Below are 17,233 nucleotides of genomic sequence, written 5' to 3' on the forward strand. Positions count from 1 at the left end.
CATACCATGTGTAAAAAACTAGCCGTTAGACACAAACATAAAATAATATTAAATTTATTTTCCTTTTAAATTTCTTTTTAATTTCAATTTTTTTTTTATTTTAAACGAATCCAAAAATCAAAAGTCCATCATATGTTAATCTCTTAATGATTTGCCACATGTCTACATACAAATGGTCTTGTTATGCCCCATCATCCAGCACAGTATTTTCTCTATAAACTTGTTTCAGTCATATCGTCTTTGTTTTAGCTCCGATTTGTGTGATTCAAGAGGTGTTGCAATCGTTGTTCCGAGCTCTACGTTATGGTCATATTAAAATACTAAGATTTTCAGTAATTAAAAATTGAGTTTGTTATCATCAAAACATTGATTAACTAATTAATTAAAATTAATTAATTTGAGATTAAGGGCCAAAAAGCCAACAATGTCTACCAGATGGAGCAGGGCCGAAGATATCATTCCCCATCCCTAACCTCGCTTTCCATTTCATTCCTCATCCCCGTGAAATTCCCCACAGGAATCGGGGTAGAGATTTCGCGCAGGAAATTTGCGGGGATCCGGTTCTTCTTGAGGAATTTTTTTCGTTATTTTTTTGTAAAAATTAATTAATTTAAATCACTAATGTGAGCAAATTTTAATTAAATAATTAAATTTTCATTAAATAGTTTATTATTGTTAGTTTTAAATGAAAATTTGAATTTAAAGATAAAATACTCAAATTTTGGCCTAAAAAAGCTAATTACTTTTTTTAGTAGAAAGAAGTAAATATAAATCAAATTATTCACATATATAATCTAAATTTAAATATTCAATGTAAACATATTCATTATCATTCCCAATAAATAATCAAATTTAAATTTAAATGTAATATTTATATAATGATAATAACAACATAACATTAGATAACTATAGTAAATAAATATGTAGAAGCTAATTGGGGTGGGGATGGGGAACGGGGCAGGGGTGGGGGCGGGGGCGGGGACAAGGAATGCATTCCCCGACCCTGTCCCTATTTAGCTCACGAGAATTTTTTTTCTCACTCCTTCCCACATTCCCCGCCTAATCGGGGAATCCCCATCTCGTTCCTATGCAGAAATTGAACAGCTCTAGTTAAGTTCTTGAAGTGTTCGTGGAAGGTAATGATGTTGGGGGCTTGTGGTGAGTGACATCATCAACGAGGCTGATGGACTGAGAATGGAAACCCCACAGTGGTGGCAACAGTGGCGTTGGTGATGACGGCGAAGGTGGTAATGGTGGTGGTGGTGGCGGTGATGGCGACGGTGGTAGTGGTGGGGATTTGAACGTTGGTTTTTTTTCCTTTTTCTTTTTTCCAAATATAAATACAAATTGAAACTAATAGAACACAAAATTCAACACGAAATCATCCACCTTCGAGGATAAGGAGAATAACAAAATCCGGAAGACCTCATTCCAGACGTAGGAGAATCTGAAAGAGGAAGGCAAAATATCTAAGTTATAAACTACTTTGTTCGCCTCTCAAGAGACTTTACAAAGAAAACGCTGATTTGAGTGTTTGGGACTTTAAATGATTGTGAAAACATTGATTCCTTTGTTATGAAATTGAGGAGCAAAACGGAAATACGGATATGAAATATATAATATAATAATATTTTTATATAACAATAATAAATAAATAAAAACTAAAATTATAAAATTGGTAAATGAGAAATTTTAGTGGAATTTGGTGTGCATTTCTCACCAATGGGTATATCATCTTAAGATCCATCAAATGCCACTATTTATATGTAATGTGACAAGTAGGATGTGGACTTACATGGACACCAAGCATGAATTACTACAAAACACATGGACAACATGAATGGCGACACATGGTCTTTGGGACACTAACCAATTATCTATTTTTTATTATAATATTCATAATACTCCCCCTTAGATGCCCATATATATATATGAAATATACCTTGTTAAAACCTTACTAGAAAAAATCCAATAAAAAAAAACCTAGTGAAGGAAAAAAAGTACACATTTCATATAATACGTACTCCTAAAAGAATACAATATATTTACTCCCCTTCATGAAAACATCTCTTAAGATCTTTGAGTCGCCGCATTCCAATGTTGTGCACCACTTTTTCAAAAGTTGCGGTTGGTAATACTTTTGTAAATAAGTCTGTGAGGTTATCCTTCGAACAAACTTTTTGTACAGTGATGTCGCCATTTTCTTCACGATCATGAATGTAGAAAAGCTTCAGTGTTCTATCTCCTTTAATATATTCTCCTTTGATTTGAGCTATGCAAAGTTTGTTGTCTTCGTATAATATTGTTGGAAGATTTTTATTAGAAGACAAGCTACACGTTTCACGAATGTGTTGAGTCATTGACCTTAGCCATACACATTTTCGACTAGCCTCGTGAATTGCAAGAATTTTATCATGATTTGAGGAAGTAGTTATTATAGTCTGTTTCACCGATCGAAATGGTATAGCAGTTCCTCCACATGTGAACAGATAACCTATTTGAGATCTATCTTTGTGTGGATTAGATAAATATCCAGAATCTGTATAACCAACTAGATCAAAATTTGATTTATTTGAATAAAAAAAACTCATATCGATTGTTTCTTAGAGATAAGGAAGTATATGCTTAATTCCGTTCCAATGTTTTTTTGTAGGAGAAGAACTATATCTAGCTAATAAATTTACTGAAAATACAGTATCTGATCTTGTATATTTAGCAAGATACATAAGGGCACCAATTACACTAAGATATGGTACTTCAAGACTAAGAAGTTCTTCATTATCTTCTCGAGGTCGAAATATATCTTTTGTTTATATCCAATGAATGGACTTCCATTGGAATATTTAATTGATGTGCTTTGTTCATATAAATTCTTTTCAAAAATTTTTCTGTATAAGTTGACTGATGAATAAATATTCCATCTGCTAAATGCTCAATTTGCAAACCAAGGTAAAATTTTGTTTTTCCGAGATCTGTTATCTCAAATTCTTTCTTAAGATATTCTATTGCCTTTGAAAGCTCTTCAAGAGTTCCAATTATATTCAAGTCATCAACATATACAGTTATAATAGCAAATCCTGATTGTGATTTCTTTATAAAAACACACGGACATATTGGATTATTTTGATATCATTCTTTCAATAAATATCTACCCAAGCGATTGTACCACATCTATTTTGATTGTTTCAATTCATATAGTGATCTCTGTAACTTTATTGAATACCATTCTCGGGAATTTGAAGTATATGTTTAGGTACCTTAAATTCTTCTGGGATTCTATATAAATATCGTTATCAAGAGATCCATATAAATATGTTGTGACTACATCTATAAGATGCATATCCATACTTTTATATAGAGTCAAGCCAATTAAATATCTTAATGTAATTGCATCCACCATCGGAGAATACGTCTCCTCAAAATCAATACCAGATCTTTGTGAAAAACCATGTGCAACTATTCTTGCTTTAAACCTCATTATTTTCATTTCTTTTCCTCACAAATACTCATTTGTATCTCATAAATTTAATACTTCTGGTGTTCAGACTATTGGTAAAAAAACCTGACATTTTGAAAGTGAGTTTAATTCTGCCTCGGTTGTTTCTTTCCACTAAGGCCAATCTTTTCTATGTCGAAGTCCTTCAACAGATTTAGGTTCAGGATCCTCATTTTCAGATATAATATAAAGAGCAACATTATACACAAAAATGTTGTCAATAATTACATTAGTTCGATTCTATCTTTTTCCTGTCATGACATAGTTTATTGAAATTTCATTATTATCTTTAGGTATTTCACCTTCCTCACTAGTCACGTCGATGATTTCTTTATGGGTATTTACAACCTTAACCAAGTCTTTTTCACTATTAATTATTTTTTGTTTTCGAGGATATTTATCTTTGGAACCTACTGGTCTACCGTGCTTCTGACGTGTTCCAGAAAAATTAGTGACAACTTATTGTGTTGAGATATTAATCTTTTATGGAACATTTGCAGCTGGTTATGTGACTTAATTACTTTCTTTGCATCTATAAATGCATCTGGTAATTGATTTGTTATATTTTACTAGTGAATTATTTCTGAACTTCAAGTTCACATTGATCTGTATGGGGATCTAAATGAGACAATAACGATGCATTCCATGTAATTTCTTTTTCCAACTTCTTAATTCCTCCCCTTAATGTTGAAAATTTTGTCTCATTAAAATGACAATCAGCAAACCATGCAGTAAATAGATCACCCGTAAAGGGCTCAAGATATTTAATAATTATTGAGGAATCATATCCAATATATATTCCTAACCTCATTTGAGGACCTATCTTAGTGCATTGTGGTGGAGCAATTGGAACATATACTGCACATCCAAAAATTATCAGATGAGAAATATTTGGTTCATGACTATAAGCTAATTGTAATGACGAGTACTTATGATAAGCGACTGGCCTAATGCGTACAAGTGACGTTGCATACAAAATAGCATGTCCCTATACAGATGAAGGAAGCTTAGCTCTCATAAGTAATGGTCTTGCAATTAATTTCAAACATTTTATAAATGATTCTGCTAAACCATTTTGTGTGTGAACGTGAGCTACAAGATGTTCAACACTTATCTCAATTGACATATAATAATTATCAAAAGCTTGAGATGTAAATTCACCAACATTATCAAGACGAATGGTCTTAATTGTATAATCAGAAAATTGTGCTCTTAACTTAATTATTTAAGTAAGTAATCTTGCAAATGCAAGATTTCGACTTGATAATAAGCACATGTGTGACCATCTGCTGGATGCATCTATTAATACCATAAAATATGTAAATGGTCCACTTAGTGGGTTAATGGGTCCACATATATCACCATGAATTCGTTCTAAAAATTCAGGTGATTTAGTCCCCACTTTAGCTGGTGATGGTCTAATTATCAATTTTCCTTGAGAGCAAGCATCACATGATAATTCATTAGATTGAAGAATCTTCTGGTTCTTAAATGAGTGTCCATTTGAATTCTCAATAATTCTCCTCATCATTATAGATCCTAGATGACTCAATCGGTCATGCCAAATTGTAAATATGTCTGGATTCATGAACTTCAGGTTCATTGTTGCATGTGTTTTAATTACTCATATATGAGTAAAATACAATCTAGAAGATAAAACAGGCAACTCTTCCAATATACGTTTTTCATTTGAGGTAGTGGATATGATATATAGATATTACACATTTATCTTACTATTAGTCTCAATATGATAATTATTGCAATGTATATTTTTAAAACTTAGAAGATTTTTCTTTGATTGACTAGAGAACAATGCATTCTCAATTGTAAATTTTGGTCCTCTAGGCAAAATAATATTTTCTTTTCCAAAACTGTCGATCAAATTTGAACAACCTAATATTGTATTGTATTTATTTTTGCTTTCAACATTGTCAATTTGGAAAAGTATTTTTTATTTGTAAGTATTATGTGTGTAGTTGCATTATCTACTAGACATAGATCTTCTTTGCTCATTTTTGAAACACTCAACATATAAAAATGATCCATATTTCTTCATTAAAAAAAATAATTACGATAAGAAAAACAACATTAAAAATATACAAAAGTTACTAAAAAGACATGAAGACAGATAACGTTAAGTATAGAAATTCTTAAAATCAAAAGAAACACTTGATGTTCTATCAATTGCGCCAATCTTCTCTTTAGTCCGCTACATCCAAATTTGTCATATGGGATGGGTCAAATATGTCATTATCCTAGTATGCAAAATCTGCTTCCACATTTTTCTCTTTTTCCTTTAGGGAGGCTTGATAGAGGTCAACTAAGTTTTTTGACGTACGACATGTACGTGACCATTGTCAAGCCATTCCGCATCGGAAACATTATTTTCAACACTTTTTGAACTCTTATCTTGGGGAACTTTTCCTTTGTGATCATCATTTTGTGTGGTTGTTTTGAAATTTGAATGATTAAAATGACAACCATGAAAATAATAACTATTTTTTCCTCTGCCACGATCACGACCTCGACCCGATCACGACCTCGACCATGATTATTATTAAAACTCACAACATTCACTTCAAGAAATGGCGTCCTTTCGGTTGGTCGAGATTCATGATTTTTCGTCAATAACTAGTTATTTTGTTCGGCCATGAGAAGACATGAAATTTATTTAAAATATTGTTTAAAATCTTTCTCTCGATATTGCTGCTACAAGAGCATATTCGAGACATGAAATGTAGAAAATGTCTTCTCTAACATATCAACATCAGTAATTTTCTCTCCACATAATAAAAATTTCGAACTGATTTTAAATAATGCGGAGTTGTAATCACTTACTGATTTGAAATCTTCTAGCCTCAAGTGCATCAACTCATAACGAGCTTTAGGAAGAATAATTGTTTTTTGATGATCATACCTCTCTTTTAAATTTTTCCACAAGATACAAGGATCTTTTATTATAAGATACTCCATTTTCATTACCTCGTGAAGATGATGACGAAGAAAAATCATAGTTTTTGCTTTATCCTGACTGGATGTCGTATTTTCTTATTTAATGGTCTTCCCAAGATTCATAACATCCAAGTGGATTTCTGCATCAAGTACCCATGACAAATAATTATTGTCATTAATATCAAGGCTGACAAATTCTAATTTTTGTGAGATTTGTCATGACAGCACTATCATAAAATATTGTACTTATGTTAGAAATTTAATAGATATTGAACATGCAAAATAACATTGAATTTATTAATTGTAACGAAGAGAGAAAAACTAATGTACCTTTAAGACCTACCTTTAGCAGAAAAAACGACAAGAGCTCGTGCTGATAATATGTTATGAATTTGAGGAGTACAGTGGGAACACAGATATAGAGAAAATATAATATAATAATATTAAATATATAAAATATAATATAACATAGAATAACTAAAATTAGATAATTAGATAATATGAAAATTAGTGAAATTTTGAATGAAATTCTTACCGATGTATGTGTGATTTTAAGATCCATCAAATGTCACTATTTATAGGCAAAGTGGCAAGTAGGATGTGAACTTTCATAGACACCAAGCATGAATAATTATAAGGCATATGGACAATATAAAGGATGATACATGACTTTTGGGACACTAAACAATGAAGATCTATTTATTATTGTAATATTCATAATAGAAATAAAAAATTTTCTCACCAAAATTTTCATATATACAAAATCCACAAAATAAAGCACTATTTATAGACAATTTGAACTTTTCCCCATATGTTGTCAAATGGATTGAAGCCAAAGTGGAAGCAACAAACAAACAAGATTATTATATATATATTTAAATATCTTGCTAGTGTGCAAGAGATAGGTCTGAAATTAAAACACACTTGGTGGGAAAGTAAATTTATGGGCATCATGGTAAAAGAATGATTAAAAAAAAAGGTTGAGCCAAATTGTTGAGTGGAAGTTCATATCATTCCTAAAATAACCATCCAATTTAACTATACAATCCTTCACTTAGCCTAAAGATTTCTATCACATTAAAAAAAAAAAAAAAAATCAAAATGAGCCAAAGTATAGTATTTGGGTAAAGGTTCAGCTAAAATCTCCCATTGAAAAGTTCTATGGTTTCTTCAGAAATCATGTGGGGGATTTGGTTCATATGTTTCCTGAGCAGTACAAAGGTATTCAACTTTTAGAAGGAGAAAATTTCTCTGCTGGTAGTGTTGTTGTAACGACCGGATCCTTACATATTATGGTCTGACCGCTACGACATGCATATTTAGACTTTTCTATCATGAGATGAGTTTTGGTAAAAATCTCAAAAAAACATATCTAAGATTTTATTAATTAGGTAGAAAACTATATAAAAAGTTTATTTTACAAAACACCAGGATCTATAAAATATCAGCATAGTGATACAAAAATGCATATGCCTATAATAGTGAGTTTGATGGTTGGCCATTTGAGCGACGTCCAGTTCTGCCACCTACGCTGTGTCCTTATCTACAAAGTCTGTAAAAATAGGATGAGTATATAATATACCCAGTAAGTAGTTCTCACATAGGGTAGTGACCAAATGCACAATCACATGCAACATGTCCTAAAAACATATGATTGGGACCGAAAACATATAATAACATGTGGTGGTCGGTTATGCTTCTAACGTAAATTTCTCCGCCCTGATAGGAAAATGAGGACATAGGCAGAAACTAACTCATCTGATGATTAGCAGGTCATGCAGTCAGTAGGGCCAGAGTCGCATCCAACATCAACCATTAACATAAATGTAAGATTGGACTAGAGGGGTGCAACCATACATATCCTGTTAGTCCCTAGCATAATATTGACATAGAATTGGGTCTAGAGGGGTGCAACCATACATGCCCTGCTAGCCCTAGAAGCATAACCTTTATCTAATTAAAATTTAATCTTATTTCATCGTTGTGAACAAACATAATGCATAGGGTCCCTTGTCGATAAATGTATTTTAAACATGTAATGCAACATAACAATAACATAATTATGCAACATATTAAAGGTACACTACCATGAAATACTTAAAGAGAGGGTGAGATAAACTACTTACCTTGTCTACGATCCTAGTTATTCCTTATCATTCCTTATGGTTTAATCAGTAGAGCTTTCCCTCTTAAACCAGAAGAAAATATTGGCAACACTTCCCTCGCGTTTTCTCCTTCTAACTAACAGAATTACTTCACCATTTTCACACAATTTTTACTACTGAGTTTTGTTTGAGAATGAGTTTAACTTCTAGCCCAAAGCCTCATATTTATAACCATTTTCAGCTCTTCTCTGTGTGACAACTCATCCTACAAATGGCTTCTTTAAAATTACTTAGGTGTAAGAATTTATCTTAATAAGACACCTAATTTTGGCTAACGTTTTCCCTTACGTCATCAACCTTTGTTTGTATTCAATTTTAGGGTTCTCCATGTATAATCTATAAGATCGTGGCCAAATTCAACGCATAATCCATGCTTCTATCCAAAGCTCGCTCTCTCTGTTCTCAGAATCTCGTTCTCTCCAGCTTTCTCGCTGGTTTAGTTCTCGTGGATCTCGCTCTCTCCAGCTTTCTTGCTGGTTTACTCTTGTGGATCTCGCTCTCTCCAGATTTCGCTGGTTTACTCTCGTGGCTCTCACTCTCTCCCATTTTCTCGCTGAGGATCTCGCTCTCTCCAATTTTCTCTCCAATCTCTCTCTCTCCAATTTTCTCTCCAATCTCGCTCTCTCCACTCTCGCTAGTTTTCACGTGTGGGTTGCCTTCACTGCTTGTGGATTCCACTTCCCCTTTTTAACTCTTTCAAATTTTAAGAGTATATAGACAATTAATTCACCTCCAATTCTTCCAATGAGCAGTGCCCAAACAAAAAGTTATCTATTGCCCTTTGTCTCCTGAATTAGCTAGCATCCAACTTCTAATTAATACTTCTTGATTCTGCCCCCTTATTCATTATTTTTGGATAATTAATAAATTTCTTATTTTTTTCCAATTCAAAATTTTCACCCGATTTTTCTATTAAATTTATATATTTTCATGCTTTCTAAATTAGGGTTAGGGTATTACATTTACCATCCCTTAAATAAAATTTCATCCAACTTAACATTTGACATTTAATTTCCTGTAGTTATGCGTACAAATTTGGGTTGTTACAGTTGTGCTATTTCATTACCATCTTGGTGAGACACTAAATTGCTTTCTCTTTTCTTCTTCTATTTGTATTAGGTTTAAATTCCTAGTTGAGTTCCATTTCATTTTTTCTCCGTTTGATAATTATTATTGGCTTTTTAGTATTGTACGTTATTATTTCATGCAATTTCTTATTTAGGGTTTTTAAATTTTCTATATAAATATTTAAATCCTTAGTTAAATTTCCAAAAACATAAAAACAAGTTTTAGAAACTGTTTCTTAGGTCCCGTATATGATAACCTTTTGTCAGTTTTTGGTTTTTAAAAAACATAATCTATACATGTTTGGTTACCATTTTTTAACCAAAACACTATCATTATGTTTGATAATTGTTTATGGTTCTCATTTTTAAACATTAAAAATACAAAATATGTTTGATAATTGTGTTTTTTTTTAAATGAAAATAAAAATATTTTTTATGACCTTTTTAATTTTATGTTTTTAAAAATTAAAATCAAACTTCAATGACTTTCCATTTAATATACATAATTATAAATTTATATCTTTATTTGTAACTTTATTTTTTTAAAAAATCATATTGATAAAACAACACTGTCAATCTTTTGAATGAATTGATTAATCACAAATGAAATGAAGAAAAATAACAAAAATATTTTTTTAGACAATAAAGGGTTGTAGTTTTCTAATTTACTTTTTTTTAAAAAATATTTTTTATTTTCAAAGTATTTTAACTTTAAAATTTGAAATTATTTTAAAGACCTTCTGATATTATTGTCAAAATGATGTGGAAATAAAGTTAAAAGAAGAAAATATTTTTAAAATTATTTACCATACAATTTCATATTTTAAAAAATGTGGAACTCGCTATTAAAGAGTTGAAAGAAAATAAAAGGAAAAGAATTGCAAGTCTCAAGGATCAAAGCTTGAAAATATTGCAATTAGAAATCGTCGACCACATCACTATTTTGTTGTAATCGTAATTTATTATGAAACAAGAACCCTTTGCGTGTAGGGGTCTTAAAAAAATTCGATAACCTAAAAAAATCAATTAACTCAATCCAATTCGGATTGTGTTGGGTTCAAATAAATGAAAATTTTATGGGTTGGGTTGGTTCATGGGTTCACCTAATATAACCCGAACTAATCTAATTTATTATTAACTTTAAAATATTTTTTATTACTTATAACACAATTATATATATATATATATATATATATATATTTAATTCTAATATTTTTTAATAACTTATTTTTCAACAACTCTTAAAAGTAGTTTCCTTGTAGTATAGAAAAAAAATTTTCACTATATAAATTGAAATTGAATGGTTAATCTTAATTCAATATATAAAAATAATTAAATTAGATGTTTACATATTTATGTTTAGTTTCTTTTTAGAACAAAGTTTTAAATACATGACCCGATTAATCCAAACCAACCCAACCCAAATATTGGTTGGGTTCATTTTTTAATAAGGGTTATTTGGGTTGACAAATTTTACAATCCGAATAAGTGGGTTGTATCTAAAAAGTCTTTCAATCCGACTCAATTCAACCCATGAACACCCCTATTGCGTAGGGATAAGAAATCGTTTTTATTATTTGAATGAAATATGATTAAGTTATACAAAAGAATCCGCTCATTCAAAGAGAATATAAAAGATGTTTCCAATTTTCTTAAAATCTTTAAGTTCTAAAATCAAGAAAATGCATTGAAAATAGTTAAACTTTAAGAATATTTTTTAAAACCCTTGCATGTTAAAAAAGAAAAAAAAGAAAAAAGAAAAAAACCAAGAGAATAGGTTTTTGGAAACGATTTTTTTAAAAAAATATTCTTATTATATTTAAATACGTTCCTAAAAGAAAAAATAAGAATAAAATAAGAATTTAATTGGATACCAAACGTACTGGATTTTTAAAAACTAAATATTGAGAATTATCGTTTTCAATGAAATTATAGATTAAGTTATACAAAAGAATCCGCTCATTCAAAGAGAATATAAAAGATGTTTCCAATTTTCTTAAAATCTTTAAGTTCTAAAATCAAGAAAATGCATTGAAAATAGTTAAACTTTAAGAATATTTTTTAAAACCCTTGCATGTTAAAAAAGAAAAAAAAGAAAAAAGAAAAAAACCAAGAGAATAGGTTTTTGGAAACGATTTTTTTAAAAAAATATTCTTATTATATTTAAATACGTTCCTAAAAGAAAAAATAAGAATAAAATAAGAATTTAATTGGATACCAAACGTACTGGATTTTTAAAAACTAAATATTGAGAACCAACAATTAAAAAATAAAATAAAATCCATTAGTTATCAAACAGACCTCAAAATATTGACATCAATCGATGAAAATAGTATTTATAGGTTTAATTTTAAAAAACAAGAAATAAAAAATTAAAGATTTGCTTAGTACCCATTTTTTTTTTTTTTTTTTTTTGAAAATTAAGTCTATGGACACTATTTTCACCTCTAAATTTCTTTTTTTGTTATCTATTTTTCACAAATGGTTTAAAAAACCAAGTCAAATTTTGAGAATTAAAATGTTGTCTTTGTTTTTGAAATTTGGCTAAGAATTCAACCATTGTAATTAAGAAAGATGTAAATCATGGTAAGAAATGTGGATGAAATAGGTTTAAATTTTTTTTAAAAAAAAAACAAAATGATTATGAGCTAAATGGTTAACCAATGGGATTTTAGATTATAAAAAAATATATATTAATCTCCAAGCTCTTAAAAGTTTACCATTTTTTTTTTCCAACTTTTAGCATGTCCATTTTATTCTTTTTTTCGGAAAAGGAACAAGTTTTGTCCTTGCAAGCTCACCTAATGTATTCTCCACTGATTCTTATCTCAGCCCACTCACATGCCCAAATCAACTATTACTCATACACATGTTCATTTAGGGTCAGATTTGATAATGTTTTACTTCATTGTTTCCTATTTTTCGTTCTCTGTTTTTTATTTTTTTTTTCTTTTTTAAATAAGAAACAAAAATATATTTGATAATTATCCATGTTTCCTATTTCTTGAAAAAAAAAAATAGAAACTTATTTGATAAGTATTATTATTTCTCGTTTCTTGTATTTTTTTCATATTTTATATAATTTAAATATTATCTAATTATATAAAATAAAAAATATATAATATACATTAGAATATAAAAAATAATTATCAAATACATATATGTCCCGATGTAAAATTAATAAAAATAATACATTTTTTTTATCATTCACATGCTTCTAAATTTTATTTACAATATTATTTCTCACTCAAGTCATTTGTTTTAGATTTTAAATGATGTAGATTCAAATTTAATTCAATTATATTATTATGTAATTGTCGTGCTTGTAAAAATATTAAAATGAACCAAATGAATATCTTGTTTCTTGTATTTTTTTTCTTTATATTTTTTTCATATTTTATATAATTTAAATATAATCTAATTATATAAAATAAAAAATGTATAACATATATTAGAATGTAAAAAATAATTATCAAATACAAATAAGTCCCGATGTAAAATTAATAACAATAATACAATTGTTTCTATCATTCATATATTTCCAAAATTTGATTTATAATATTATTTCTCACTCAAGTCATTTGTTTTAAATTTTAAATGATGTGGACTCAAATTTAATTCAATTATATTATTATGCAATTGTCGTGGTTGTAAAAATATTAAAATGAACCAAATGACTATCTAGTAAACAAAATTTATATATTGTAAAATTATAACTGGCTTTCATATGTAAGAAAAACTTAAAGAAATAAAATTTAAAAATATATATAAATTCATATTGCATAATTTAAAATTCAAAATTCAAAAGATATTTATGTATACATATTGAAAAAGAAAATAATTTTAACAATAAAACTGCTGAAAATATTTACAAATAATAGTAAAATATCACAATCTATCTATGATAGATTACTATCTATGTCTATCATGACACAAACAGACACAAATACTAGTCTATCGTAGTCTACTGCAGATAGATAGTAAAATTTTGGTGTACTTGTAAATATTTTGGTTCATTTTCTTATATTTGAAAACAACCTTATTAAAAATTTGAAATTTTAAAATCAAAATATTTGAAAATCGAAAATTAAATTTGCTATATATGTAAATATTTTGGTTCATTTTCGTATATTTGAAAACAATTTTATTGAAAATTGAAAATTTGAAAATTAAAATAATATCTTAATCTAAATATTTGAAAATTCAAAATTAAAAATTGAATTAACATATAAATATAAAAATAATAATAAAGATAATATATATAAATCAAAGAAAGAAATAAGTATAAAATAAATATAAAAAACATATATAGAAAAAAGGAAAATATATAAGAAAGAAAGAAGAATAAAATAAAAAAGTCTACACTAAAATTTGATTCCAAGAGCATTAAAGTTAAAAAGTGCTTTAGGTAAGCTTCCTCACCAACTAACCAAATTTATACTTTAATTGACTTTATAAACAACATTAAATAAAATAAAAACGGACCAGAAAAAACTACTTTTTGTAATTCTTCAATTCCGGCTCCATTTTTATGAATGTTTCTGAAATTTTAGGAACAAGAAACAGAAATATTTATCAAACAGGTTAGTTTCTTAAAAAATGAGAAACACAAAAAGAAAACAGGAAATAAGAACGTTTTCAAACGTACCCTTAATATTTTGTTCTATATTTGGAGAAAATAAAGAGAGGGTCTTATTAATTTGAAATATGATGCTTTACAGGTGGTCAATCTTTGACAGTAAAATGTTTATTGAGAGTAGTTGATGATGTGAAGAAATGTATAGTCTATGAAATTGTTGAAGGAGATGTCCTAAAGATTTACAAAATATTCAACATAAAACTTGAAGTTATTAATGGAGGGTTAAACAAAGTAGAGGAAGCTTTGCAAAATGGACTGTTGAGTTTGAAAAGGCAAATGAAAATGTGCCTTCCCCAGAAAGCTACTTGAGATTGTTTGCCAAGATTTCCAAAGGCATTGATGCTTATTTTTCCAATAACTAAGACCCCAAAACAATAATGTGACCTATAGTTTGGATACTTTCTGCTTGGTTTGTTCTTACAAATAAGAAATTTCGTGCCATGTGTGTTTGTTATGTCTAGTATTAAGAATATAATGTTTGTGGGGTTTGGGAAATGTGTGTAGATATCTAATATTTTGTAATTGAAAATCTATCAGTGTGTCAATGCTCTCAAATGTATGTTATATCTAATATAATTATATGGGTTCATTGCCTAATGGATTAGAGCTCATGTGTGCAAAATTTGATATCTGATAAACATCACGTTTCCTGTCAAAATGATCAATTGTCATTTAACTCATGTATTTTCTAAAGATTTTTTAAGTTTTTCCATCGTTGTTGAGTTCAAGATTGTTAAGGTTTGATCCCATTAGTTTCACTAAATACTTATTTGAGCTTCGTAGGCTCTGATACCATATTAAAGAAATACAAGGGTTCCAACTCAAAACTAATTGGCAAATGAGGGGAATAACCAATGTATCTTATATAGATTGGTGAGGTCTCCTCATCTTTCTAATGTGAGATTCTCAACTTTTTAATGTGAGTATAACTCAACGTTAGTTTTTATATAATCGTTCCCTTGAAATTGGAGGTTGAAACTCATATCTCCACTTGTTGAGCTTAAAGACTTCAAGTGTGTTAGAGATTTTGAATTTGACTATATTTGTTCAAGGTTGTTTGGTCTTTGTTGTAAGAGTTGTTTTGTTGGTTTTCTCAGGAATATTCTCACGTAATGTCTCTTAGAATACGTTGATCCTACAGATTAATTTTTTTTTCTTATATGAAATATCCTACAATTTTATTACTATCAGATATTTTCGTTTTTTATGCTCTACAGATTTTGAATGGGGCTTTTTTTGTTGTTTTTATTTATGATCAAGTTGTTTTTCTTGGGTTTCTGCTTTTAATTAATTGACTAAGTTTCTGTTTGAGTGGTGGTTGAACGATGAGTTGTTTGTTAATTCTAGAGATTGTGATGAAGGGATTGAATCCCAATGCAGAAGCATTTAAACTTTTTGTCTTTCAATTGGGAATAGAAGAAATCAAAGTGTATTTTACCGAATTAAAAGTTCAAGTATTCGAGAATGAGAATTTAGAAAAAATACCTTTGAAGATCAATTTCTTCAAGGACATCTGGGAAATTCCTCTACACAAACTCTCAATATCACAAATAGATACCACCAAAAGATTATCTAACTATTATCAGGGCTGGAATCAATGAATTGTGAATCCAAATTAGCAGGGAGTAGATGAATTTTTTTAGAGAAACTGTTGAACGAGAAATTTTGGACCAATCACAAATCACCACGTCATTCATTAGATTAATGATGGAATTCTAAATCATCAGATTTAGGACCAACTAGGAGCTGACATGTGTCCCAAATTGAAGTTGAAGAAAAATTTTGATAACGACACGTGATTTTATCATGACCGTTGAATCAGATAAGATTAATTTGACCCAATTTGATATTATTATTTTGGTTAAAAATCCAATTGAGCCCAAAAATAGGCTTAATTTGACCTAAATGTCAAATAAGACCCAAATCCAATTAGTTGGACCCAAGGGTGGTCAATGGACCAATCAAGCCTAAGCCCATGAAACCCACCAGAGAACTCTATAAATAAAGTTCCTCATCTGTGGGGGTCAGCACTTCTACACTCTAGAGAGCTTAGAGGAAATTCTCTACAATCAGAAGACTCCTTGACTCCTGAAGTTGATCACGTTTGATGACTGAAGTCCTTTAGAGATACAAGCATTCTGAAGACAGAAGTCCTTTGAAGATACAAGTATTCTGACTATGCTTGAAGATTGAAGTCCTTTGAAGATACAAGAATTTTTTCAAGACTCCAAGCTCAATAACATCCACACGCTCTGCTTCTATACATCAAGCGAACACATTCAACCGAGAGAGAATCAGAGGATCAATTACTAGAGATCAAACCACATTGTATCAAATAAACATAAACATCAACAATACCTCAAGTTCTCCACGAAAAAAGTTTCTCCGGAAGCCTCATGCGAATATTAATCCTCCAAGAAGATTATAAAGTCGAAAGGCCGATCATCTAAGAAGATTAATAACCCTAAAGGTCGATCGTCTAAGAAGATCATCAAGCTCAAAGGTTGATCATCCAAGAAGATCATTAAGTCTAAAGGTTGATCATCCAAGAAGATCAACAAGTCCAAAGGCCGATCCTCCAAGAAGATCAACAAGCCTAAAGGACGATCTTCCAAGAAGATCAACAAGCCCAAAGACCGATTGTCCAAGAAGATCATCAAGCCCAAAGGTCGATCGTCTAAGAAAATCAACAAACCTAAAGGCCGATCATCCAAGAAGATCAACAAGCCCAAAGGCCGACCATCCAGAAAGATCAACCTACTTAAAAAACTATAGTTTATTTTGAAAGCATAAAAACATTATATATTAGAGATTGTACTCACTTTCCACAAAATTAATACAAATACAAAGTTCAAGTTCCACGAAATAAATTTCTTTTGAAATCTAGTGCGAACAAATTGGCACGCCCAGTGGG

At 29.6% G+C, this 17,233-nt stretch overlaps 1 pseudogene across 1 annotated transcript; it reads left to right on the plus strand.

The window, feature by feature from the left end:
- Positions 1-435: 435 nt before the first annotated feature.
- On the plus strand, positions 436-14,693 carry LOC120067629 (kirola-like; annotated as a pseudogene). Its single transcript, XR_016529328.1, has 5 exons — positions 436-560; positions 1,210-1,303; positions 7,507-7,705; positions 9,663-9,686; positions 14,402-14,693. The product of XR_016529328.1 is annotated as a kirola-like (transcript).
- The last annotated feature ends 2,540 nt before the right edge of the window (positions 14,694-17,233 follow it).

The sequence above is a fragment of the Benincasa hispida genome, chromosome 1 (genome assembly GCF_027475165.1).
Source record: "Benincasa hispida cultivar pf3 chromosome 1, pf3_genome.v1.1, whole genome shotgun sequence".
Classification (NCBI taxonomy): Eukaryota; Viridiplantae; Streptophyta; class Magnoliopsida; order Cucurbitales; family Cucurbitaceae; genus Benincasa; species Benincasa hispida.